General features: G+C 48.5%; 1 protein-coding gene across 1 annotated transcript in view; it reads right to left on the reverse strand.

Moving 5' to 3' along the window:
- The window catches only part of cacna2d2a (calcium channel, voltage-dependent, alpha 2/delta subunit 2a), a 1,197,503-nt gene that overhangs the window by 325,121 nt on the left and 846,097 nt on the right, over positions 1-26,285 (reverse strand). The window lies entirely within an intron of this gene.

Consider the following 26,285-nt stretch of genomic DNA (forward strand, 5'->3'; position numbering starts at 1 on the left):
GACCTCGCAGCCTCCGCAGCGGTCACCACAGATGACGACAGACTCCAGGTCCTCCACGCGAGGGTAAGCGACTCTGTATATTTAACGATACGTGCGGCCACCGACTACAAAGGGGCCCTCGAGCTTCTTAAGAAGCGCTACATTAAACCGCCAAACGAGATGCATGCTCGATATCTTTTAGCCACTCGACGACGGCAGCCCGGCGAAACGACGGAACAGTACGCGTGCGAGCTTCTACAGCTAGCCAGGGGCTGTAACTGCAAAGCAGTGTCGGCAGACCAGAACATGAATGACCTCGCTCGAGATGCGTTTGTGGCGGGAATCGGATCATCTTATATCCGACTCCGACTGTTGGAGCAAGGTAATCTCGATCTCACTAAGTCGATAGAACTAGCGGATACGTTGGAGACGGCCTCCAAAAGCCTAGCGTTGTATCCCGAAGACCACGTGGAGACAGCGTGGCAGGAGCAGTCGCAGATCCCACCTCGTCTCTCGGGTCCTGATGGCGTGCCCACCCTCGGGCCTGACGACGGCAGCAGCTCCAGGCGGCCCGCGGTGTTACTTCTGTGGGTGAGTGAAGCACACTCGGCAACGATGTCCCGCTAAAGCGGTGTTGTGCTCCGCCTGCGGCAAGAAGGGGCATTATTCGAAGGTATGTCGATCCAAACTTACTTCCAGGAACAGCAGTGCGGCCTGCGACTCCCTGGAGCCGGGTTCCTCATCGTCGGCATCGTCGAGGGTTTCTTCCACGTGCGAGGCCAGGACGTCGCCATTACAGACGACGGAGTCGCAAGAGACGCGCGACCACCAGGGGTCGCTGATTTTGGCGCCATCGCCCACGTGCGACCTATGGGAGCAGCCATTTTGGTCGGCACCAACCGCGAACGACCAGCAGGTGTCATCTTCATCCATCTCAGCTGCCTGCAGTGGTGCTCACGAACCAACGGTGGCGTCGATCATCCTGGACCAGGCAAAGCCTCACAGACTCGACAAGTCCATGATGGACATACAGGTAAACAAACGCTTGATTTATTGTCTGTTTGACAGCGGGAGCACGGAGAGTTTTATTCACCCAGACGCTGTGAAGCGGTGTGGCCTCCAGATCCAACCTGTCAAGCAGACAATTTCGATGGCATCAAGGTCTCGGTCTGTCACCGTGCTAGGGAGTTGCGTGGTAAATTTAACGGTGCAGGGCACGGTTTACGAGAGCTTCAAGCTCCTGGTGTTACCGCACCTTTGCGCGCCAATACTCCTAGGACTAAATTTCATGGTCCACTTGAAGAGTGTAACCCTACAGTACGGTGGGCCACTCCCTCCGCTTTCAGTGGGATAACAGCAGCCTCCAAATTGCCCAACGCGCGCCGCCTGTAGCCTCTCGACGCTGAAGATTACCACACCCTCCCTATTCCAGAATCTTGTGCCAGGCTGCAAGCCCATCGCGACTAAGAGTAGGCGTTACAGCGCTGAGGATCGGATATTCATTCGATCTGAGGTTCAGTGGCTCCTCGAGGAAGGGATCATACAATCTAGCGCTAGTCCTTGGAGAGCGCAGGTCATGGTGGTCAAGAGTGGGAACAAACCCCGGATGGTCATTGACTATAGTCAGACCATTAATAGATACACGCAGCTGGAAGAGTATCCCCTCCCGCGCATATCTGACATGGTCAATCAGATTGCGCAGTACCGGGTGTTCTCCACCATCGACCTAAAGTCTGCCTACCACCAGCTCCCCATTCGCCCAGAGGACCGACAATACACGGCTTTTGAGGCGGATGGTAGCTTGTGCCATTTTCTAAGGGTTCCTTTTGGTGTCACCAATGGGGTCTCGGCCTTCCAGCGTGCTATGGACCGAATGGTGGACCATAACGGACTGCGGGCTACCTTCTCGTACCTGGATAATGTCACCATCTGCGGCCATGACTAGCAGGACCACGATACCAATCTCCTTAAATTCCTACGCACTGCATCTCGCCTGAATCTGACCTACAACAGGGAGAAGTGTGTATTTCGCCTAGCCATCCTCGGATACGTGGTGGAAAACGGGGTCATCGGCCCTGATCCAGTCCGTCTGCGTCCCCTCCTTGAACTTCCCCTGCCCACTAGCGCAAAAGCACTGAGAAGATGCTTAGGCTTCTTCTCTTACTACGCACAGTGGGTTCCCAATTACGCGGACAAAGCCCGTCCGCTCATCAAGTCTACCTCTTTTCCCCTAGCACCAGAGGCTCGTTTGGCCTTTGATAAACTAAAAGCCGACATCGCGAAAGCCACGATGCACGCTGTCGATGAGTCCATCCCCTTTCAGGTGGAGAGTGATGCATCTGATTTCGCCCTGGCTGCCACACCTAACCAGGTGAGCAGGCCCGTCGCCTTTTTTTCTTGCACCCTCCAAGGCCCCGAAATTCGACATTCAGTGGTGGAAAAGGAGGCCCAGGCCATTGTGGAGGCCGTCCGGCATTGGCGCCATTACTTGGTGGGAAAACGGTTCACCCTGATCACGGACCAGCGGTCCGTGGCATTCATGTTCAATAACACGTTACGGGGCAAGATCAAGAACGACAAGATCTTGAGGTGGAGAATCGAACTCTCCACCTATAATTACGACATCATGTATCGTCCAGGGAAACTCAACGAGCCCTCGGATGCCCTGTCGCATGGAACATGCACCAGTATGCAGGAGGACCGTTTGCAGGCTCTCCACAATGACCTCTGCCATCCGGGGGTCATTCGGCTCTTCCACTTCGTAAAAGCCCGGAATCTACCCTACTCGGTCGAGGATGTCAGGTCCATAACTAGAAGCTGCCGGGTATGCGCGGAATGCAAACCGCACTTTTACCGAACTGACCGGGCACAACCCGTTAAGGCCACTCGTCCCTTCGAAAGACTGAGTGTGGACTTTAGGGCCCCCTTCCCTCGACAGATCGGAATGTGTACTTCCTCAACATCATTGATGAGTACTCGAGATTCCCTTTTGTCATTCCCTGCTCTGATACAACCGCTGCCACGGTTATCAAGGCATTTCGTGATCTTTTCACCCTGTTTGGGTACCCCTGCTACATCCATAGCGATAGGGGCTCGTCGTTCATGAGCGATGACTTGAGGCAATTCCTGCTCTCATACGGAATTGCCTCTAGTAGAACCACGAGCTACAACCCTAGGGGTAACGGACAGGTTGAACGTGAGAATGCTACAGTCTGGAAGGCTGTCTTACTGGCGTTGAAGTCAAAAAGCCTCCCAGTCTCCCGTTGGCAAGAGGTGCTCCCTGATGCGCTCCACTCCATATGCTCACTCCTGTGTACGGCAACCAACGCTACTCCCCATGAGAGGCTGTTTTCATTCCCTCGGAAGTCTTCCTCTGGGACCTCATTACCGTCTTGGTTGACGTACTCAGGACCTGTCCTCCTGCGGCGACATGTTAGGGCCCGCAAGTCCGACCCTTTGGTTGAACAGGTCCATCTCCTCCACGCCAACCCTCAGTATGCCTATGTGGCATACCCTGACGGGCGAGAGGACGCGGTCTCGATTCGAGACCTGGCGCTAGCAGGGGACTTGGAAACCCCTGTCGCTCCCATACCTCCTGTTAGAGATCCCCCAACTATTGTTTCCCCTCCTGACACGGCGCGGGCAGCATCGGGACCATCACTGAACCCTTTTACTCCCGTGTACAGCTTGCCTGAGTCCAGGAGATGGTCGCCACTTCAAGGCGTGTCTGAACTCAACGGATTGTCATCACCTCCGGGTCAACCGGCCCGTGAGACAGTGGAGGAGCCATTGGACATCGCCTTGGGGAGAACGCCACCGCGAGTGCCTACTCCGGTGTCATCGCCGGTGTTGAGGAGGTCACAACGACGGTGCGGTCCCCCTGACCGTCTGAACTTATAGACTGATGACAAATTATTCTGTGTTTTTTTTTGTACCCCGCCGGCCTTTGTCTTCAAAGGAGGGGTGAATGTGGTGAACCATCGTTGGTTCCCACCAGGTAGTACTGAGCCAGGGTCTGGCCAGTACTATGAGTCTGTATATATGTTGCTGTTGGGGTTAGGGTTGGGTTGTTCTACTTGTTACTGTTGGGGTTAGGGTTGGGCTGTTCTCCCTGTATTATAGTTATTATGGTACATCCCAGTCGGGCTCCGCCTCCTGGGAGAGGTATAAAGGTCACTGCTCTGTCTGGGACCCCTCAGTCTGGGATCGTGTACTATATATGGTAGCTTCATTGTAATAGTAAATAAAAGCCTTTATTTCCTTGAGCATCTCTAGCCTCGTGAGTTATATCGCGCATCAGCATTTAAAAGCTTTTTTGCTGATTTATATAAAAAGATCAGTCTGGAAGTGTAATAGTACGTACGAAGAGTTTTTTTTCCCTTTAAATTTCCAACAATTTCTAAGACCAAAGGTCGACCCTAAATGCCCCCATTTCTAAGGAAGAAATGGTTTTTTTGAGGTATCTTCAGTCTGGTGAGGCTCCAGGGCCTGATGGTTTTGGGAGTGAATTTTATAAGGAATTTAAAAAATTTGCTAATACATCCACTGATCGGTATGTATAAACATTCATACGGAGCAGGTCTGCTGCCTCCGTTGCCTTGAGAAGCGAATATTTCCTTAATTTTGAAGGCAAGCAAGAATCCTGAGGAATGTACTTCCTATGGGCCAATTACACTCTTGAATGTAGATTTAAAATACTGGCTTTGCGTCTAGAAAATATTCTCCCCTTGATTATCCAGGGCTATCAGACTGGGTTTATAAAGGGCTGGAATTCATGTTGGGAGGTTATTAAATATCAATGTTGGGAGGTTATTAAATATTATTCAGGTCCTCCAAAAGCAGGTGATAGATAGGTTAGTGATCTCATTAGATGCAGAGAGTGCTTTGGGCTGGGGGGGGCAGCAGTTGAGGAGTTTAATTGGATACAGGTGCTTTAGAAAAATCCATTGGCGGTAATTCTTACTAATGGTTATAGATCTGATCATTTTAGTCTTCAGCGAGGGACTCAGGAATGTTGTCCGTTATCCCCGTTATTGTTTGCAACAGCTATTGAGCCCCCAGCAGAGGCAATTACACATTATCCTTTAGTATTTGGGTTGTTCAGTGGAGGAAAGCAACATAAGATCATGTTATATGCAGATGATGTGCTGCTGTTCCTGTCTAATTCAGATGTCTCTGTTCTTGCTATTATTGATAGTGTAGGTAGGCTTGGCTCCTTTTTAAGCTGTAAGATAAATTTTGCAAAATTCTAAGCTAGGCTTCCAGGAAGGCTTAGAGGAAGACCTTCCCACCTTTACTCCCTCCCCTTTAGATGGTCCCCTTCAGGGATTATTTTAAATTTTTAAAGTTTAAAGTTTTGATGTTTATTTATTAGTGTCACAAGTAGGCTTACATTAACACTGCAATGAAGTTACTGTGAAAATCTCCGAGTCACCGTGGCTCAGTGGTTAGCACTGCGGCCTCACAGCGCCAGTACTCGGGTTCGATTCCCGTCTTGGGTCACTGTCTGTGTGGAGTTTGCAGATTCTCTCTGTGTCTGAGTGGGTTTCCTCCGGGTGCTCTGGTTTCCTCCCACAGTCCGAAAGACATGCTGGTTAGGTGCGTTGACCGGAACAGGCGCCGGAATGTGGCGACTAGGGGAATTTCAGAGTAACTTCATTGGTGTTAATGTAAGCCTTACTTGTGACTAATAAATAGACTTTAATTTTTAACTTTAGTCCCCACACTCTGGCACCTGTTCAGGTACACTGAGAGAGAATTTAGCATGGCCAATGCATCTAACCAGCACATCTTTTGGACTGTGGGAGGAAATTGGAGCACCCGGAGGAAACCCGTGCAGCCACAGGGAGAATGTGTAGACTCCGCACATACAGTCACTCAAGCCGGGAATCAAACTCAGGTCCCTGGCGTTTTAAGGCAATAGTGCTAACCACTGTGCCACTATCCACCCTATTTGGGTATTTCCATTACTCCTGCAGTCCGACAGTTATATCAGGCAAACTTCCCCTCATCTTACTTGCATCTATTAAGTGGGATCTACATCGTTGGTCCTCCTTACTAATATCATGGCTGGGCAGGATGGCACTAATTAAGATCAATGTACTGCCTAGAATGGAGTATCCTTTACAGATGCTACCAATTTTGCTTTCTGCTAAGGTCCTCAAGGAAATTGATGGAGTATTTAGCTCCTTTATATGGAACAAAAAGAACAAATGGTTATGTTATTGTACGAGCAATCCAGAGGCCTGGATAAATGATTCAGAGATGCGAGTTCAAATCCCACCATGGCATCTGAAATTAAAAAGCTAGGCTCAATAATTGTGACCATAAAATTACTGGATCGCTGTAAAAACCCACCAGAGGTGACAGCTCAATGGTATATAGTCAGGAGGAAGTGGTCCTCAATATTCACTCTGGACTCCATGAAGTCTCATGGACAAAGTAGCCACCTGCTGATTACAATCAACTGTCCTCCCTGAACTACTGAATCAATATTCCTCCATGTGGAACCCCACTTGGAAGAAGAAAAGAGTATGCTCTGAGTGGGGTATTTCACTATCCATCACCATGTGGCTTGATAGCACCACTAATGACTGAGCTGGTTGAGTCCTGTAGGACATATAAGAATTAGGCGCAGGAGTAGGCCATTCGGTCTGGCAACGTGAGGAGAAAATCTGTTCGACATTGTCATTACCAATCTACCTATTGCAGAAGCTTGTGTCCACGACAGTATTGGTAAGCGTGGCCACTGTACATTCCTTGTGCAGATGAAGTCTTATCTGCATGTTTGTGTAACACCACCACAGTGCTAAATGGGACAGATTCAGAACAGATCTAGCAGCTCAAAACTGCACATCTGTGAGGCACTGTGGGTCATCTGAAGCAGAATTTCACCCCACCACAATTTGTAACCTCATGGCCTGGCTTTTGCCTCACTCAACCTAGGGACCAATGAGGAATATAGGAGAGAATGCCAGGAGCAGCGCATGGCTTACCTAAAAGAAATAGGTGCTAACTCGGTGAAGCTACAGCAAATGATGATGCCAAACAGCAGAAGCAGCATGCTATCGACAGAGCCAAGCGATCCCACAACCATGGATCAGATCGAAGCTCTCCAGTTATGAATAGTGTTGGACAATTAAACAATTAACATGAGGAAGAGGCTTCGTAAACGTCCCCATTCTCAATGATGGTGAAGTCCATCATGAATGCAAAAGACAAGGCTGAAATGTTGCAACCATTTAATGAGTCCACATGATCATAGATGTCACTCTTCAGCAAATTAGATGATAGCAAGAAACTGGATGCAACAAGAAGAAATAGCCCTCATCCAACCACCTTCCCTTGATTTTCAATGAGATTACTATTGTCCACTCCTCTACAACATCCAAGGTCATTGATGCGCGATATAACTCACGAGGCTAGAGGTACTCGGGGAAATAAAGGCTTTTATTGACTACAACAATAGAGCGACCATATATAATACACGATCCCAGACTAAAGGGTCCCAGACAGAGCAGTGACCTTTATACCTCTCCCAGGAGGCGGAGCCCGACTGGGATGTACCATAAGAACTATATAGTTACTATCAGATCAGCCATAATCTTACCTCTGGACAGAACAGGCTTGAGGAAACGATTGGCTATCCCAGCAACTTGTTCATATGCGCGTATGTGTTGCCTCTGTTAAACTGAGCCTGCTTCGTTAATGATGCTGTCTCCTTTAAAGCCAAACAGGCACCCAGACTCTAATGGCGGCACGGTACGGCACGGTAGCACAGTGGTTAGCACTGCTGCTTCACAGCTCCAGGGTCCCAGGTTCGATTCCCGGCTCGGGTCACTGTCTGTGTGGAGTTTGCACATTCTCCTAGGTTGATTGGCCAGGTTAAAGAAAATTGCCCCATGGGGTCCTGGGATGCGTAGGTTAGAGGGATTGGCGGGTAAAATATGTGGGGGTAGGGCCTGGGTGGGATTGTGGTCGGTGCAGACTCGATGGGCCGAATGGCCTCCTTCTGCACTGTAGGGTTTCTATGATTTCTATGATGATTTCTATGATATTACAGGTAGAACAGCCCAACCCTAATCCCAACAGTAACATGTAGAACAGCCCAACCCTAACCTCAACAGTAACATATATACAGACTCATAGTACTGGCCAGACCCTGGCTCAGCACTACCTGGTGGGAACCAACAATGGTTCACCACATTCACCCCTCCTTTGAAAACAAAGGCCGGCGGGGTACAAAACACAGAACAATTGTTCATCAGTCTATAAGTTCAGATGGTCTGGGGGACCGCACCGTCATTGTGACCTCCTCAACACCGGCGATGACACCGGTGTAGGCACTCACGGTGGCGTTCTCCCCAAGGCGGTGTCCAACGGCTCCTCCAATGTCTCACGGGCCGGTAGACCCCGAGGTGGTGACAATCCGCTGAACTCGGGCACGCCTTGAAGTGGCGACCATCTCCTGGACTCAGGCAAGCTGTACACGGGAGTAAAAGGGTTAAGTGATGGTCCCGATGCTGCCCGCGCCATGTCAGGAGGGGAAACAATAGTTGGGGGGTCTCTAACAGGAGGTATGGGAGCGACAGGGGTTTCCAAGCCCCCTGCTGGCGCCAGGTCTCGAATCGAGACCGTGTCCTCTCGCCCGTCAGGGTATGCCACATAGGCATACTGAGGGTTGGCGTGGAGGAGATGGACCTGTTCAATCAAAGGGTCGGACTTGCGGGTCCTAACATGTCGCCGCAGGAGGACAGGTCCTGAGTACGTCAACCAAGACGGTAATGAGGTCCCAGAGGAAGACTTCCGAGGGAATGAAAACAGTCTCTCATGGGGAGTAGCGTTGGTTGCCGTATACAGGAGTGAGCGTATGGAGTGGAGCGCATCAGGGAGCACCTCTTGCCAACGGGAGACTGGAAGGCCTTTAGACTTCAACACCAGTAAGACAGCCTTCCAGACTGTAGCATTCTCACGTTCAACCTGTCCGTTACCCCTAGGGTTGTAGCTCGTGGTTCTACTAGAGGCAATTCCGTATGAGAGCAGGAATTGCCTCAAGTCATCGCTCATGAACGACGAGCCCCTATCGCTATGGATGTAGCAGGGGTACCCGAACAGGGTGAAAAGATCACGAAATGCCTTGATAACCGTGGCAGCGGTCATATCGGAACAAGGAATGACAAAGGGGAATCGTGAGTACTCATCAACCACATTGAGGAAGTACACGTTCCGATCTGTCGAGGGAAGGGGGCCCTTAAAATCTACACTCAGTCTTTCGAATGGACGAGTAGCCTTAACGAGTTGTGCCCTGTCAGGTTGGTAGAAGTGTGGTTTGCATTCCGCACATACCCGGCAGCTTCTGGTTATAGACCTGACATCCTCCACTGAGTAGGGTAGATTCCGGGCTTTTATGAAGTGGAAGAGCCGAGTGACCCCCGGATGGCAGAGGTCATTGTGGAGAGCCTGCAATCAATTCTCCTGCATACTAGCGCATGTTCCACGCGACAGGGCATCCGAGGGCTCATTGAGTTTCCCTGGACGATACATGATGTTGTAATTATAGGTGGAGAGTTCGATTCTCCACCTCAAGATCTTATTGTTCTTGATCTTGCCCCTAACGTGTTATTGAACATGAATGCCACGGACCGTTGGTCCGTGAGCAGGGTGAACCGTTTTCCCACCAAGTAATGGCGCCAATGCCGGACGGCCTCCACAATGGCCTGGGCCTCCTTTTCCACCGCCGAATGTCGAATTTCGGGGCCTTGGAGGGTGCGAGAGAAAAAGGCGATGGGCCTGCCCGCCTGGTTAAGTGTGGCGGCCAGGGCGAAATCCGATGCATCACTCTCCACCTGGAAGGGGATGGACTCATCGATAGCATGCATCGTGGCTTTTGCGATGTCGGCTTTTAGTTTTTCAAAGGCCAAACGAGCCTCTGGTGCTAGGGGAAAAGAGGTAGACTTGATGAGCGGACGGGCTTTGTCCGCGTAATTGGGAACCCACTGTGCGTAGTAAGAGAAGAAGCCTAAGCATCTTCTCAGTGCTTTTACGCTAGTGGGCAGGGGAAGTTCGAGGAGGGGATGCATACGGTCTGGATCAGGGCCAATGACCCCGTTTTCCACCACGTATCCTAGGATAGCGAGGCGGCGCGTGCGAAATACACACTTCTCCCTGTTGTAGGTCAGATTCAGGCGAGATGCAGTGCGTAGGAATCTAAGAAGGTTGGCATCGTGGTCCTGCTGGTCATGGCCGCAGATGGTGACGTTATCCAGGTACGGGAAGGTAGCCCGCAGTCCGTTATGGTCCACCATTCGGTCCATAGCATGCTGGAAGACCGAGACCCCATTCGTGACACCAAAAGGAACCCTTAGAAATTGGTACAAGCGACCATCCGCCTCAAAAGCCGTGTATTGTCGGTCCTCTGGGCGAATGGGGAGCTGGTGGTAAGCAGACTTTAGGTCGATGGTGGAGAACACCCGGTAGTGCGCAATCTGGTTGACCATGTCAGATATGCGCGGGAGGGGATACGCATCCAGCTGCGTGTATCTGTTAATGGTCTGACTATAGTCAATGACCATCCGGGGTTTGTTCCCACTCTTGACCACCATGACCTGCGCTCTCCAAGGACTAGCGCTAGGTTGTATGATCCCTTCCTTGAGGAGCCGCTGAACCTCAGATCGAATGAAGATCCGATCCTCAGCGCTGTAACGCCTGCTCTTAGTCGCGATGGGCTTGTAGCCTGGCACGAGATTCTGGAATAAAGAGGGTGTGGTAATCTTAAGCGTCGAGAGGCTACAGATGGAGCGCGTTGGGCAATTTAGAGGCTGCGAGTCTCCCACTGAAAGCGGAGGGAGTGGCCCACCGTACTGTAGGGTTACACTCTTCAAGTGGACCATAAAATTTAGTCCTAGGAGTATTGGCGCGCAAAGGTGCAGTAAGCTCTGTAAACCGTGCCCTGCACCGTCAGATTTACCACGCAACTCCCTAGCACGGTGACAGACCGGGACCTTGACGCCATCGAAATTGTCTGCTTGACAGGCAGAATTCGGAGGCCACACCGCTTCACGGCGTCTGGGTGAATGAAGCTCTCCGTGCTCCCGCTGTCAAACAGACAATAAATCGTGCGTTTGTTTACCTGTATGTCCATCATGGACTTGTCGAGTCTGTGAGGTTTGCCTGGTCCAGGATGATCGACGCCACCGTTGGTTCATGGGCGCCACTGCAGGCAGCTGAGATGGATGATGACGACCCCTGCTGGTCATTCGCGGTCGGTGCTGACCAAAATGGCTGCCCCCATAGGTCGCACGTGGGCGATGGCGCCAAAACCAGCGGCTCCTGGTGGTCGCGCGTCTCTTGCGACTCCATCGTCTGGAATGGCGACGTCCTAGCCTCGCACGTGGAAGAAGCCCTTGACGATGCCGACGACGAGGAAACCGGCTCCGGGGAGTCACACGCCGCACTGCTGTTCCTGGATGGAAGTTTGGATCGGCATATCTTCGAATAATGCCGCTTCTTGCCGCAGGCGGAGCACAACACCGCTTTAGCGGGACATCGCTGCCGAGGGTGCTTCACTCCCCCACAGAAGTAACACCGCGGGCCGCCTGGAGCTGCTGACGTCGTCAGGCCCGAGGGTGGGAACGCAATCACGCAGTTTTTTGGTCCCGCTGAATGAAGTGGGGTCTGTGACTGCCCCTGCCACGCTGTCTCCACGTGGTCGTCGGGGTACATCGCCAGGCTTTTGGAGGCCGTTTCTAGAGCATCCGCTAGCTCTATGGACTTAGTGAGATCGAGATTACCTTGCTCCAACAGCCGAAGGCGGATGTAAGACGAGCCGATTCCCGCCACAAACGCATCTCGAGCGAGGTCGTTCATGTTCTGGTCTGCCGACACTGCTTTGCAGTTACAGCCCCTGGCTAACTGTAGGAGCTCGCAAGCATACTGTTCCGTCGTTTCGCCGGGCTGTCGCCGTCGAGTGGCGAAGAGATATCGAGCATGCATCTCGTTCGGCGGTTTAATGTAGCGCTTCTTAAGAAGCTCGAGGGCCCCTTTGTAGTCGGTGGCCCCACGGATCGCTAAATATACAGCGTCGCTTACCCTCGCGTGGAGGACCCGGAGTCTGTCGGCGTCGGTGGTGACCGCTGCGGAGGCTTCGAGGTAATCCTGAAAGCATTTCAACCAGTGGTCGAAGGTGTTCAAGGCGCCCGCCGCACGTGGGTCCAACGTAAGCCGTTCGGGTTTAAGCATTTGCTCCATGTTCTCTGTGTTGTTTTTTTTTCAACGAAGAGAGTTCAATTGTAGTCAATAAAATTGATGCGCGATATAACTCACGAGGCTAGAGGTACTCGGGGAAATAAAGGCTTTTATTGACTACGACAATAGTGCTACCATATATAATACACAATCCCAGACTAAAGGGTCCCAGACAGAGCAGTGACCTTTATACCTCTCCCAGGAGGCGGAGCCCAACTGGGATGTACCATAATAACTATATTACAGGTAGAACAGCCCAACCCTAACCCCAACAGTAACATGTAGAACAGCCCAACCCTAACCCCAACAGTAACATATATACTAGACTCATAGTACTGGCCAGACCCTGGCTCAGCACTACCTGGTGGGAACCAACAATGGTTCACCACAGTCACCACTGACCAGAAACTTAATTGGATCAACCACCTAAATGCTGTGACTAGAACAGCAGGTTTCACGCTGGGTATTCTAGAGCAAGTAAGTCACCTCCTAACTTCCAACACCTGTCCACTATCTACAAGGCACAAATCAGGATTCTGATGAACTGCTTAGATGAGTGCAGTTCCATCAACACTCAAGATGCTGACACCATCCAGGTTAAAGCAGTCTGATTGGTTGACATCCCATCCACCACCTTAAACAATCTTCCTTCACCGATGCACAGTGGTGGCAGTGTGTACCATCTACAAAATGCAATGCAGCAACTCACCAAGGCCCCTGCATCAGCACCTTCCAAACCTCTATCCCTAGAATCATAGAATCCCTAGAGTGCAGAAGGAGGCCACTCGGTCCATCGAATCTGCACCAGCAACAATCCCACCCAGACATAATCCTCAAACCCCCTATTTACCCTGCTAATCCCCCAGCACTCAGAAGCATTTTAGCATGGCCAATCAACCTAACCTGCACATCTTTGGCATGTGGGAGGAACACAGTAAGAAGTTTAACAACACCAGGTTAAAGTCCAACAGGTTTATTTGGTAGCAAAAGCCACACAAAACCCCTGTTTTGTGTGGCTTTTGCTACCAAATAAACCTGTTGGACTTTAACCTGGTGTTGTTAAACTTCTTACTGTGTTTACCCCAGTCCAACGCCGGCATCTCCACATCATGTGGGAGGAAACCAGAGCACCCAGAGGAAATCCACGCAGACATGGGGAAAACGTGCAAACTCCACACAAACAGTGAGCCGTGGCCGGAATTGAACCCAGTTCCCTGGCGCTGTGAGGCAGCAGTGCTAATCATTGCGCCATCGTGCTGCCCTAAAAAGGTCTATCAGCATCTGTGGGTGAATGCTGGTCTACCCAAATACCATAAATAAATAAATGTAATGGGGCACATAGTGCTCAGGCTCAAATGTGATAGATTCACAATTTGTTGAGGGGGGTGGGGGGGTGGTGGTGGCAGCACATATGACACTGTTGAGTGAATGCAAAGGCCACGGAGAATGCCGTTCTGCCAGCTTCACCTGCCCCGATTCTGGGGCGGGTGAGGCAGTAAAATTCCGGCCGGTGGCTTCATTAATTTGAATTAATGTAAACATGATTCAAAGGCTTGAAATTCCCAACTCAACCATTGAGTAGGCCGAGGTTTCTGCAGACAATAGAATCATACAGCTTAAATTGAGTCTCTGCAGGATCTTTGAAAGAGCTATCAATTAGACCCGTGTTCCCTTCCATTCACTGTAGCCCAACATTTTTTTTCTTTTTCAGGGTTATATTCAATTTCCAGTGACTGCCTCTGTAGACTTTCTTATTCCTAGAGGAGGCCTTTTATTCTCCATCTGAAACTGCAAACTGGAGACAGGAACAGCAAATGCAGGTTCAGAAAATAAACATAAAGGGTAGTGGAACACTGACCTTTATATCTGGAGGAATAGAATACAAAGGGTAGAAGTTATGTCTGAGCCTTGCAAATGTCTGGTTGGAACACACCTGGATATACTGTGAGCAGTTCTTTTTACTTGCAGGAAGTAGAAGAACATAGAACATAGAACAGTACAGCACAGAACAGGCCCTTCGGCCCACGATGTTGTGCCGAGCTTTATCTGAAACCAAGATCAAGCTATCCCACTCCCTATCATCCTGGTGTGCTCCATGTGCCTATCCAATAACCGCTTAAATGTTCCTAAAGTGTCTGACTCCACTATCACTGCAGGCAGTCCATTCCACACCCCAACCACTCTCTGCGTAAAGAACCTACCTCGGACATCCTTCCTATATCTCCCACCATGAACCCTATAGTTATGCCCCCTTGTAATAGCTCCATCCACCCGAGGAAATATCCTTTGAATGTTCACTCTATCTATCCCCTTCATCATTTTATAAACCTCTACTAAGTCTCCCCTCAACCTCCTCCACTCCAGAGAGAACAGCCCTAGCTCCCTCAACCTTTCCTCATAAGACCTAACCTCCAAACCAGGCAGCATCCTGGTAAATCTCCCTTGCACTCTTTCCAGCACTTCCACATCCTTCTTATAGTGAGGTGACCAGAACTGCACACAATATTCCAAATGTGGTCTCACCAAGGTCCTGTACAGTTGCAGCATAACCCCACGGCTCTTAAACTCCAACCCCCTGTTAATAAAAGCTAACACACTATAGGCCTTCTTCACAGCTCTATCCACTTGAGTGGCAACCTTCAGAGATCTGTGGATATGGACCCCAAGATCTCTCTGTTCCTCCACAGTCTTCAGAACCCTACCTTTGACCCTATAATCCACATTTAAATTTGTCCTACCAAAATGAATCACCTCACATTTATCAGGGTTAAACTCCATTTGCTATTTTTCAGCCCAGCTTTGCATCCTATCTATGTCTCTTTGCAGTCTACAACAGCCCTCCACCTCATCCACTACTCCACCAATCTTAGTGTCATCAGCAAATTTACTGTTCCACCCTTCAGCCCCCTCCTCTAAGTCATTCATAAAAATCACAAACAGCAGAGGGCCAAGCACTGATCCCTGTGGCACTCCGCTAGCAACCTGCCTCCAGTCCAAAAATTTTCCATCCACCACCACCCTCTGTCTTCGATCAGATAGCCAGTTACCTATCCAATCGGCCAACTTTCCCTCTATCCCACACCTCCTTACTTTCATCATAAGCCGACCATGGGGGACCTTATCAAACGCCTTACTAAAATCCATGTATATGACATCAACTGCCCTACCTTCATCAACACACTTAGTTACCTCCTCAAAAAATTCTATCAAATATCAAAGTGCAGCGGAGATCTACCAAATTGATACTTGGAGTTCAAGGGTTAAGCTATAAAGAGAAATTTCACAAACTAGGGTGGTATTCCCTGGAATTTAGAAAGTTAAGGAGTTGCTTGATTAAAGCTTTAAAGCTATTGAGGGATACTGAGCAAAGAAATGGAATTAGGTCACAGATCAGCCATGAACTTATTGATTGGCAGAACAGGCTCAAGGGGCTGAGTGCCCCTCCCTGCCTCGGTCCTGTGTTCTCATTCATTCCAGAGCACTGGAGAATAGCGTGGATGTGTAAATCAGTCAGCTGTTTACACTCCATAGATGAGGCTTTTTCCACCCGAGCCTCTGGTTTCATTCCAGACACAGTGGGGGTAATTTTCCCCATTTGGCACCTGTCAAGTCCAAGACATACTGTTAAATCTTGTCTGGGTGTGAATGTGCTAATTGCATTCAAATTTGCATAATTATTGACAGATCCAGGGGGAAACCTGAGCAAGTGTAGGCCAGGAATGGTGAAGGTGTTAAACTGCATCTGGTGAAATTTAAGAGGTGGAGACAAATAAAGACGACTGTCGTAATGGGGTGGAGGAGGATCAGGAGAGGGCAAAAAGAATGAAAATTCTGCAAAATTTGTTAAAAGGCTCCAAGAAGAACCCCAGGAAAAAGCAAAATAATCCAGATACTGGAAATCTGAAATGACAACAGAAAATACTGAAAATGTTCAGCAGGACGGGCAGTACCTGTCCAGAGAAAAACAGAGTCAATGTTTCAGGTCATCAGAGCTCAGAAGTTCAGATCATTGACCTGAAACATTAAATCTGTTTCTCTCTCCACAGGTACTGCCAGGTATGTAGAGGATTCCCAGCATTTTCTATTTTTATCCAAGAACCTCAAACTATCAGCTGCTTTACCACAGCTGAAGGGACAAGGGATGAAGAAAGGAGAGACAAGGATGAAGTGGGAGGAAACACAATGCAGGCTTGAAAATACACCTGATCAGTGGTGGAATTGGCTGTATCAGCTCTACCCTAGCTCAATGCTAACCCTGCTGTTGTGACCTAGCTTCAGAGTTTGAATCCCCACCTGCAGTATTCATTTTCCAAAGTGAGATCTGCCCCATCCATGCTACTAGGAAATTTGCAGGTAGAGATAGTAAGAGGGCATCTTTTGTAGGCTGATCTGCCTTGGCATTACTTTTTTGATGTTCCCTTGTCCTTCCCCATATCTCTGATAGGAGGATTGGTAGAGATGAATCAGAAATAGCCACCATGGGGCTGATCGGGTACAATCATAGAAGACACAGGGTGGTGGTGGATGGAAAATTTTCAGACTGGAGACCAGTTACCAGCGGTGTACCACAGGGATTAGTGCTGGGTCCTCTGCTATTTGTGATTTTTATCAATGACTTGGAGGAGGGGGCTGAAGGGTGGATCAGTAAATTTGCAGATGACACCAAGATTGGTGGAGTAGTGGATGAGGTGGAGGGCTGTTGTAGGCTGCAAAGAGACATTGATAGGATGCAGAGCTGGGCCGAAAAATGGCAGATGGAATTTAACCCTGATAAGTGCGAGGTGATTCATTTTGGTAGGACAAATTTGAATGCGGATTACAGGGTCAAAGGTAGGGTTCTGAGGAATGTGGAGGAACAGAGAGATCTTGAGGTTCATATCCACAAATCTCTGAAAGTTGCCACTCAAGTGGATAGTGCCGTGAAGAAGGCCTAAATTGTGTTAGCATTTATTAACAGGGGGTTTGAGTTTAAGAGCCGTGGGGTTATGCTGCAACTGTACAGGACCTTGGGGAGACCACATTTGGAATATTGCGTGCAGTTCTGGTCACCTCACTATAAGAAGGATGTGGAAGCACTGGAAAGAGTGCAAAGGAGATTTACCAGGATGCTGCCTGGTTTGGAGGTTAGGTCTTATGAGGAAAGGAAAGGAGGGTAGGTCTTATGAGGAAAGGAGCTAGGGCTTTTCTCTTTAGAGCGGAGGAGGTTGAGAGGCGACTTAATAGAGGTTTATAAGATGATAAGGGGAATAGATAGAGTGGACGTTCAGAGACTATTTCCTCGGGTGGATATAGCTGTTACTAGGGGGCATGACTATAATGTTCGTGGTGGAAGATATAGGAGGGATGTACGAGGTAGGTTCTTTACTCAGTGAGTGGTTGGGGTGTGGAATGGACTGCCTGCTGTGATAGTGGAGTGGGATAGCTTGATCTTGGTTTCGGAAAAGGTTTGGCACAACATCGTGGGCCGAAGTGCCTGCACTGTGCTGTATGTTCTATAATCGACATGAGGTTAATCACTAAAACGCCAAAAACCTCCATTCTACGTTTCATAACTGACGTTGATAGATTTTTGTGCAAGGGCGCAAAGAGACATGATCTTGGTTTCGGAAGTGGTTTGGCACAACAAAGAGACTTGAAATAAATGCTGGTGTTATACTGTTATATTATTTGTAAAGAGTTAAGAACTGGTGCAGGCAGATAAAATAGGGGCATTTAAGGGGCTTTTAGATCAGCATATGAGCATGCAAGGAATAGAAGGATATGGCAGAAGGGATTAGTTCAACTTGGCATCATGTGCAACAGTGTCATCAGGGAGGATGGCATACAGTGTCATCAGGGAGGAAATTAGACGGGTAAATTGGAAGGAGGCATTCTTGGGGAAAAGTACCGAAGGAAAGTGGAGGATTTTCAAGGAATGTTTGTCTGGAGCTCTGCATGACAACGTTCCGATGAGACAGGGGGGTGTTGGTAGGGTACGGGAACCGTGGTGCACGAAGGTTGTGATGAACCTGGTAAATAAGAAAAGAGAGGCGTACAGAAGGTTCAGAGAGCTAGGAGGTGTTAAGGATTTAGAGGAGTATACGCGATGTAGGAAGGAGCTTAAGAAGGAAATTAGGAGAGCGAGAAGGGGTCATGAGAAGACCTTGGCGGGTAAGATTAAGGAGAATCCCAAGGCTTTCTACAAATATGTCAAGAGTAAAAGGATGAGATGTGAAGGCATAGGACCCTTAAAAGGTGAAGGGGGAAAAGTTTGTGCGGAACCGTTATAAATGGCGGAGGTGCTTAATGAATACTTTACCTCGGTATTCACGGTGGAAAGGGATCTGGGTGGTTGTACTGCTGGATTGCGGAGGACAGAAAGGATCGAGCATGTGGACATAAAGAAAGAGGATGTGTTGGAACTATTGAATGGCATCAAGGTTGGTAAGTCGCCGGGACCGGATGGGATGTACCCCAGGTTACTGTGGGAGGCGAGGGAGGAGATTGCGGAGCCTTTGGCGATGATCTTTGCATCGTCGATGGAGACGGGAGAGGTTCCGGAGGATTGGAGGATTGCGGATGTGGTCCCTATATTCAAGAAAGGGAACAGGGACAGCCCGGGAAATTACCGACCGGTGAGTCTAACCTCAGTGGTTGGTAAGTTGATGGAGAGGATCCTGAGAGACAGGATTTATGATCATCTAGAGAAGTTTAGTATGATCAAAAGTAGTCAGCACGGCTTTGTCAGGGGCAGGTCGTGCCTTACGAGCCTGGTTGAGTTCTTTGAAAATGTGACCAAGCACATTGACGAAGGAAGAGCGGTGGATGTGGTCTATATGGACTTCAGCAAAGCGTTCGATAAGGTCCCCCATGCAAGACTTCTTGAGAAAGTGAGAGGGCATGGGATCCAAGGGGCTGTTGCCTTGTGGATCCAGAACTGGCTTGCCTGCAGAAGGCAGAGAGTGGCTGTGGAGGGGTCTTTCTCTGCATGGAGGTCAGTGACCAGTGGAGTGCCCCAGGGATCTGTTCTGGGACCCTTGCTGTTTGTCATTTTCATAAATGACCTGGATGAGGAAGTGGAGGGATGGGTTGGTAAGTTTGCTGACGACACCAAGGTAGGTGGTGTTGTGGATAGTTTGGAGGGATGTCAGAAGTTGCAGCGAGACATAGATAGAATGCAAGACTGGGCGGAGAAGTGGCAGATGGACTTCAACCCGGATAAGTGTGTAGTGATCCATTTTGGCAGATCCAATGGGATGGAGCAGCAGTATAAAATGAAGGGTACCATTCTTAGCAGTGTAGAGGATCAGAAGGACCTTGGGGTCCGGGTCCATAGGACTCTTAAATCGGCCTCGCAGGTGGAGGATGCGGTCAAGAAGGCGTATGGCGTACTAGCCTTCATTAATCGAGGGATTGAGTTTAGGAGTCGGGAGATAATGCTGCAGCTTTATAGGACCCTGGTTAGACCCCACTTGGAGTACTGCGCGCAGTTCTGGTCACCTCATTACAGGAAAGATGTTGAAGCCATTGAAAGGGTGCAGAGGAGATTTACAAGGATGTTGCCTGGATTGGGGGGCATGCCTTATGAGGATAGGTTGAGGGAGCTTGGTCTCTTCTCCCTGGAGAGACGAAGGATGAGAGGTGACCTGATAGAGGTTTACAAGATGTTGAGGGGTCTGGATAGGGTGGACTCTCAGAGGCTATTTCCAAGGGCTGAAATGGTTGCTACGAGAGGACACAGGTTTAAGGTGCTGGGGGGTAGGTACAGGGGGGATGTCAGGGGTAAGTTTTTCACTCAGAGGGTGGTGGGTGAGTGGAATCGGCTGACGTCGGTGGTGGTGGAGGCAAACTCGTTGGGGTCTTTTAAGAGACTTCTGGATGAGTACATGGGATTTAATGGGATTGAGGGCTATAGATAGGCCTAGAGGTGGGGATGTGATCGGCGCAACTTGTGGGCCGAAGGGCCTGTTTGTGCTGTGGCTTTCTATGTTCTATGTTCAGCACAACATCATGGGCCAAAGGGTCTGTTCCTGTGCTGTACTCTTCTATGTTTAAGCTTAAACCATAGGCTGTTGACATTGCCAGAGCACACAAAACCTGGTAGACAGGTGAAGATGCTGATTACCCCAAGTTATCAGAAAGATAGCAGGGGTGATGCACTGAAACAGCAACAGAAAGAAAGATGTGCAGATGTTCTGGACAACCACACAAGTTCACAGATAGAAGGAACTGTCCCACATATGGATCAAATGGCAGAGCTTGTGGAACAGCAAATCACTGGGAAAAGATGTGCAGAACAAGAAAGAAGAGGTAAAATCAGAGAGAGAGTAACTGAAATATCCAAACCCTGGCAGGTGACAATAATTTTGAGGACATAATAGGCATAGGAAGCATGCAACTGCATGAAATAGCTGGATGTGATTGTCCCCAGAGAAAATACATACAAACAACCATTCAGATCATGAAGAGGGTGAGGAATAAGCTCACAACCATCAATCTGAAGTTCAAACCCGATACCGGAGCATAGGGTATCATTCAGCTAAGATGTTTTGCTGGAAATTTGAAAGGGAATGGTTACCCCAAGAAAGGTGCTCTGAAACCGAGCAACATCAGGCTAACGGCATACCGAGGACCTGAAATTCAACATCCCAAATCAGAGACATACACAAAAGTATAAGATGCTAGGGTCATAGAATTTTACAGCACAAAAACAGGTTGTTTAGCCCATCGTGTCTATGCTGGCTATCAAGCACCCATCTATTCTAATCCCATTTTCCAGCACTTAGTCCATAGCCTTGTCATTTCAAGCACTCACCTAAATGCTTTTTAAATGTTGTGAGGGTTCACGAATCTACCACCCTTCCAGGAAGTGAGTGCCAGATTCCCACCGCCCTCTGGGTGAAAATCTTTTTCCTCAAATGCCTTCTAAATCCCCTGCCCCTTACCTTAAATCTATGCCTCCTGGTGGTTATTGACCCCTCTACTAAGGGGAAAAGTTTCTTCCTACCGATCATATCTTTGTCCCTCATAATTTTGTACACTTCAATCAGATTCCCCCCCTGCCTTCTCTGCTCTAAGGAAGACAACCCACTGCCTAACCAACCTCTCTTCATAGCTGCAACGCTCCAGCCCAGGCATCATCCGGATGATTTTCCTGTTAATTGAATGTTCTACATCATTAAACAGCTGGTCCTGCTATCCTGGGGTTGAACAGATGTGAAGAGCTGCAGATTATCTCAGGTAAACCATGACATGAAAGAAGTGACACTCAGAGTTGAAGGTAGCATGCTCATTAAAAAGCGTCATCCAAAAAGACTTCCTTAGCTTGATATAATACAAAAAGATTAATGATTGTGCAACGCTCAAGGGTTTGACTGATCCATGTTTGCTGATATTAGTTGGTTCTCTGATTCTTGTAACTACTTGATTGATTAACCCTGTGGGTGGAGCTAGAAAGTTATACTGACATCATACTGCTCCAGAAAGATCTGGGCTCAAATCATGTTTGGGTACAAAATCCTGCAAGTTCTGAGATGTTTTAAAGTTCTGTAAATAAACCTATTCGTATTAGAACTAGTCACATCTACATTGTTCTGGGATAAATAACATGTCTAAACTATGCAACAAGCTAGCAAATACATAACAATAAGTGACGACAAGGATGGTTGAGAAAGATTTAACTTTACCAGCTCCAGAATCATTTCTGTCATCACCAGGAAATCCTCCCTTTTAAAGGGCACAATGGATTTTGGACTTCAAGACCTACTTGCTTACTACCAGGAAGAACAGTCCACATGTAGCAACAATCCACAAAAAGGCAATACTTATACATTGTTTTGGAACAGAACATTAGTGAATAATCAAACAGACCACAGAAGATACGCTTATGGCAATAAGTGCTCTCAAAAAATACTTTGGGCTAAAGGAAAGTGTGATGATTGAATAATATGCATTCTATTAGATATCCTAAAGGAAAGCTGAGTCTGTCAAACAATGTATGGCAACAATGTGACAACTGACTTCTACATGTAAATCTGGTACACTAACCAATTAACTAATTTGTGATCAATTAATTGAAAGTACTTCAATTCCACAAATTAGGTAAAGTTTCCTCATGGAGGATGATGATTTAACTTTGGAAGTCTAAATCAAAATGCCAAGTTTGATTTCAAGCGGTTATACAGCAATGTACCCTTAACTCAGGGTCATAGACACAGCCTGCCGAAACAGCTCAAGTGCAAGGGTTACAGACAAGGAGATCTCAGCAATCTCATTACGGTCAGATACCTTCAAAACGATGCCCAGATTGTGGAAATGCTCATCAAGTTACAATGCCATATCCAGCTCAAGGGAAAAAGTGTAACTCATGGTTAAGGTGGAACAATTTTGCTAAGATTTTCAATTCAACAAAGACTTCATCAGTTCGATGGGGAAGATTTTCTTCCTGAGAGTGAGGTAAGACAGGCATATACCATCACAAATTCTAAGTTCTGAGATGTTTTAAAGTTTTGTAAATAAACTTGTTTGGATTTAAAACGAGAGTCAGTTCTACATTGTTCTGAGATAAATCACATATCTAAGCAAATCAGTGAATACATAACAGAGTAGAATAGTTTTATTAATGTAGAGACTTTTTTAAAAAAGAGCGATTATGGTATTCATAAAGAGTTAGGAACTAATTGTTATGTGAATGTACATCCTGGGTGCCATATTTACTGCTGCACTGCAGTCAGCTGCCGAACAACAATGTATCAGCAAAACCAGCCATATGCTACTGAATGAAGCTTCAGCATTTTGAGTCTAAAAGTGTGATGATTTTGAAAGTCTGGGATACCATGATTTAACAGAGCAGTCAGGTTCAAGGGGTTGAATAGCCTAATCTATTTCTTTATCCCTGGCCATTAACCAGTGCTGTAGGCTTCCAGTGACCTGGAATCAGCATGATATCATTAGAGGGGAATTGTCTGTCCTGCCCATTAACTAGTGCTCCTGGTCAAAGAAGGGGCTGGGGAGGGAGGATGGGTGGCACGGGACCCAGTTAAATACAAACAAGTGCCTTTACTTGGTGGTACATTGTCTGCGAATTTCAAAGGTGATTGATACAATGGTTATTTGATTCCATTTTTATAATCAGGTTGTTAAAATTATACTTCCATAAGGGGGGAGTCTGCAATTAACAGGCCACGTGCTCTCTCGACCGATTGTGGAGTTTTAATTAAAGATGATACAGTAAATAAAAAGCAAATAACATTTAATTTGGCTGTTTAATCGTGAGTGAAGTAAATATAGTCGTATTAAATGTGTTAATTAACAGACGTTCTGCTGATAGCAACCTTCAGTAGTTTTCTGCTGATATCACAGAGCTGCTGGAATATTTTACACTCCTGATCAGTTTGCAGAGACGAGCACCTGCTTCAGGCAGTGCTGAGACACACCAGCGCTGGTCGGCTGTCAGAGTTTCTATCAGATCACTACAGCTTCATGCTCATACTTCATTCCCCAGGGCGGCACAGTGGTTAGCGCTGCTGCCTCACAGTCCCAGGACCCAGGTTTGATTCCCGGCTTGGGCCACTGTCTGTGCGGAGTCTGCACGTTCTCCCCGTGTCTGCATGGGTTTCCTCCGGCTGCTCCGGTTTCCTCCCACAGTCCAAAAGACGTGCTGGTCAGCTGCACTGGCCGTGCTAAATTCTCCCTCAATGTATCTGAACAAGTGCCGGAGTGTGGCGGCTCAGGATTTTCATGGTAACTTCATTGCAGTGTTAGTGTAAACCTACTTGTGACACTAATAAATAAAATATATTAAAGCCCCAGAACCCACCTCCAATAATTAGAATTTTACGTGGCAAATGTTCAAATAACTCACATTTATTCTCCACGCCTGATTTCTTGCGATTCAGTACCAGTTTTAATATTGCTCCCATAAACAGGAGCAGGGTTCAAATGTCAATCATTTATTCGAATGAATTTAAATTGGGAAGTAGGAAAAGCACAGACTTTCTCAGAAGATATCTGCAAATTGAACATTTGTTACAATGCTTCAAGTCATCAACATAATATAGTCACTAATAAATTCAATAAGGACGTCAGAAGAAGCTTCTATGCCCAAAGAATGGTGAGAATATGGTACTCAGCTTCAGGGAGCAGCTATTCCAAATAGCATTGACGCCTTCAAGGGAAAGCTCAATAAACACATCAGGGAGAAGGATTAGGAGGATGTGCTGGAAGGGTTAGATGGAGATGGGTGTCAAGGAAGCCCATGTGGAGCATTAACTGGCATAAACTAGTTGAGCTGAACAGTCTGCTTCTCTGCTATAAATTCTATGCAATTCGCTATATTCAGAATGAAAACCTTTGCAAGGGAACTGCTTAATCTATAAATGGAGAGACTTCACTTCTATATCTCTGACTAACTCCATTCTCCAAATCATTGCTCCAATAGTTCAGTTCAAACAAGCATAGTACAACACATTAATACACTGGCTAGGGATAATCCCAATCTGTCCTCAGGAGCCTCATCACAGCCAGGGTAGTGTCAGGGCACAAGTCATTGGATTGATATCCCTATGTTAGGAAAGGTGCAAAATTAGCTGGAAACTGGGCTGCGCATCGGACTCTGATCGCGCCACAGGTTGCTGCACATCGAACTCTGTATGTGCCGCGGGCTGCTGCACATCGAACTCTGTACGTGCCGCGGGCTGCTGCACATCGAACTCTGTACGTGCCGCGGGCTGCTGCACATCGAACTCTGTACGTGCCGCGGGCTGCTGCACATCGAACTCTGTATGTGCCGCGGGCTGCTGCACATCGAACTCTGTACGTGCCGCGGGCTGCTGCACATCGAACTCTGTATGTGCCGCGGGCTGCTGCACATCGGACTCTGTCCACACCGCGGGCTGCTGCACATCGAACTCTGTCCGCGCCGCGGGCTGCTGTGTATCGAACTCTGTCCGCGCCGCGGGCTGCTGCACATCGAACTCTGTATGTGCCGCGGGCTGCTGCACATCGAACTCTGTACGTGCCGCGGGCTGCTGCACATCGAACTCTGTACGTGCCGCGGGCTGCTGCACATCGAACTCTGTACGTGCCGCGGGCTGCTGCACATCGAACTCTGTCCACACCGCGGGCTGCTGCACATCGGACTCTGTCCACACCGCGGGCTGCTGCACATCGAACTCTGTCCACACCACGGGCTGCTGCACATCGGACTCTGTCCACACCGCGGGCTGCTGCACATCGGACTCTGTCCACACCGCGGGCTGCTGCACATCGAACTCTGTATGTGCCGCGGGCTGCTGCACATCTAACCCTGTACGTGCCACGGGCTGCTGCACATCGAACTCTGTATATGCCGCAGGCTGCTGCACATTGGACTCTGTCCGCGCCGCGGGCTGCTGTGTATCAAACTCTGTCCGCGCCGTGGGCTGCTGTGTATCGGATTCCTCCGTACCGTAGGCTACTGTACATTGCATCCGTCTGTACCGCTGGCTGCTATGTATCAGATCCCTCTGTGCACGGGCTGTGTGTATCGAATTCTGTCCGCAGGTTGCGCATCAGACAAGGGATCTTATGACCTCATCCTGCCCATTGCCACACCCCCACTACTTGCCTTCAAACAACCGCACAACCTCAAACAGACCACTGTCTGCAGCAAACTACCCAACCTTCAGGAGAACAGTAACCACGACACCACACAACCCTGCCACAGCAACCTCTGCAAGACGTGCCGGATCATCGACACGGATGCCATCATCTCATGTGAGAACACCATCCACCAGGTACACGGTACATACTCTCGCAACTCGGCCAACGTTGTCTACCTGATACGCTGCAGGAAAGGATGTCCCGAGGCATGGTACATTGGGGAGACCATGCAGACGCTACAACAACGGATGAATGAACACTGCTCGACAATCACCAGGCAAGACTGTTCTCTTCCTGTGGAGGAGCACTTCAGCGGTCACAGGCATTCGGCCTCTGATCTTCGGGTAAGCATTCTCCAAGGCGGCCTTCACGACACACGACAGCGCAGAGTCGCTGAGCAGAAACTGATAGCCAAGTTCTGCACACATGAGGACGGCCTCAAC

This window comes from Mustelus asterias, chromosome 3 (assembly GCF_964213995.1).
Source record: "Mustelus asterias chromosome 3, sMusAst1.hap1.1, whole genome shotgun sequence".
NCBI lineage: Eukaryota > Metazoa > Chordata > Chondrichthyes > Carcharhiniformes > Triakidae > Mustelus > Mustelus asterias.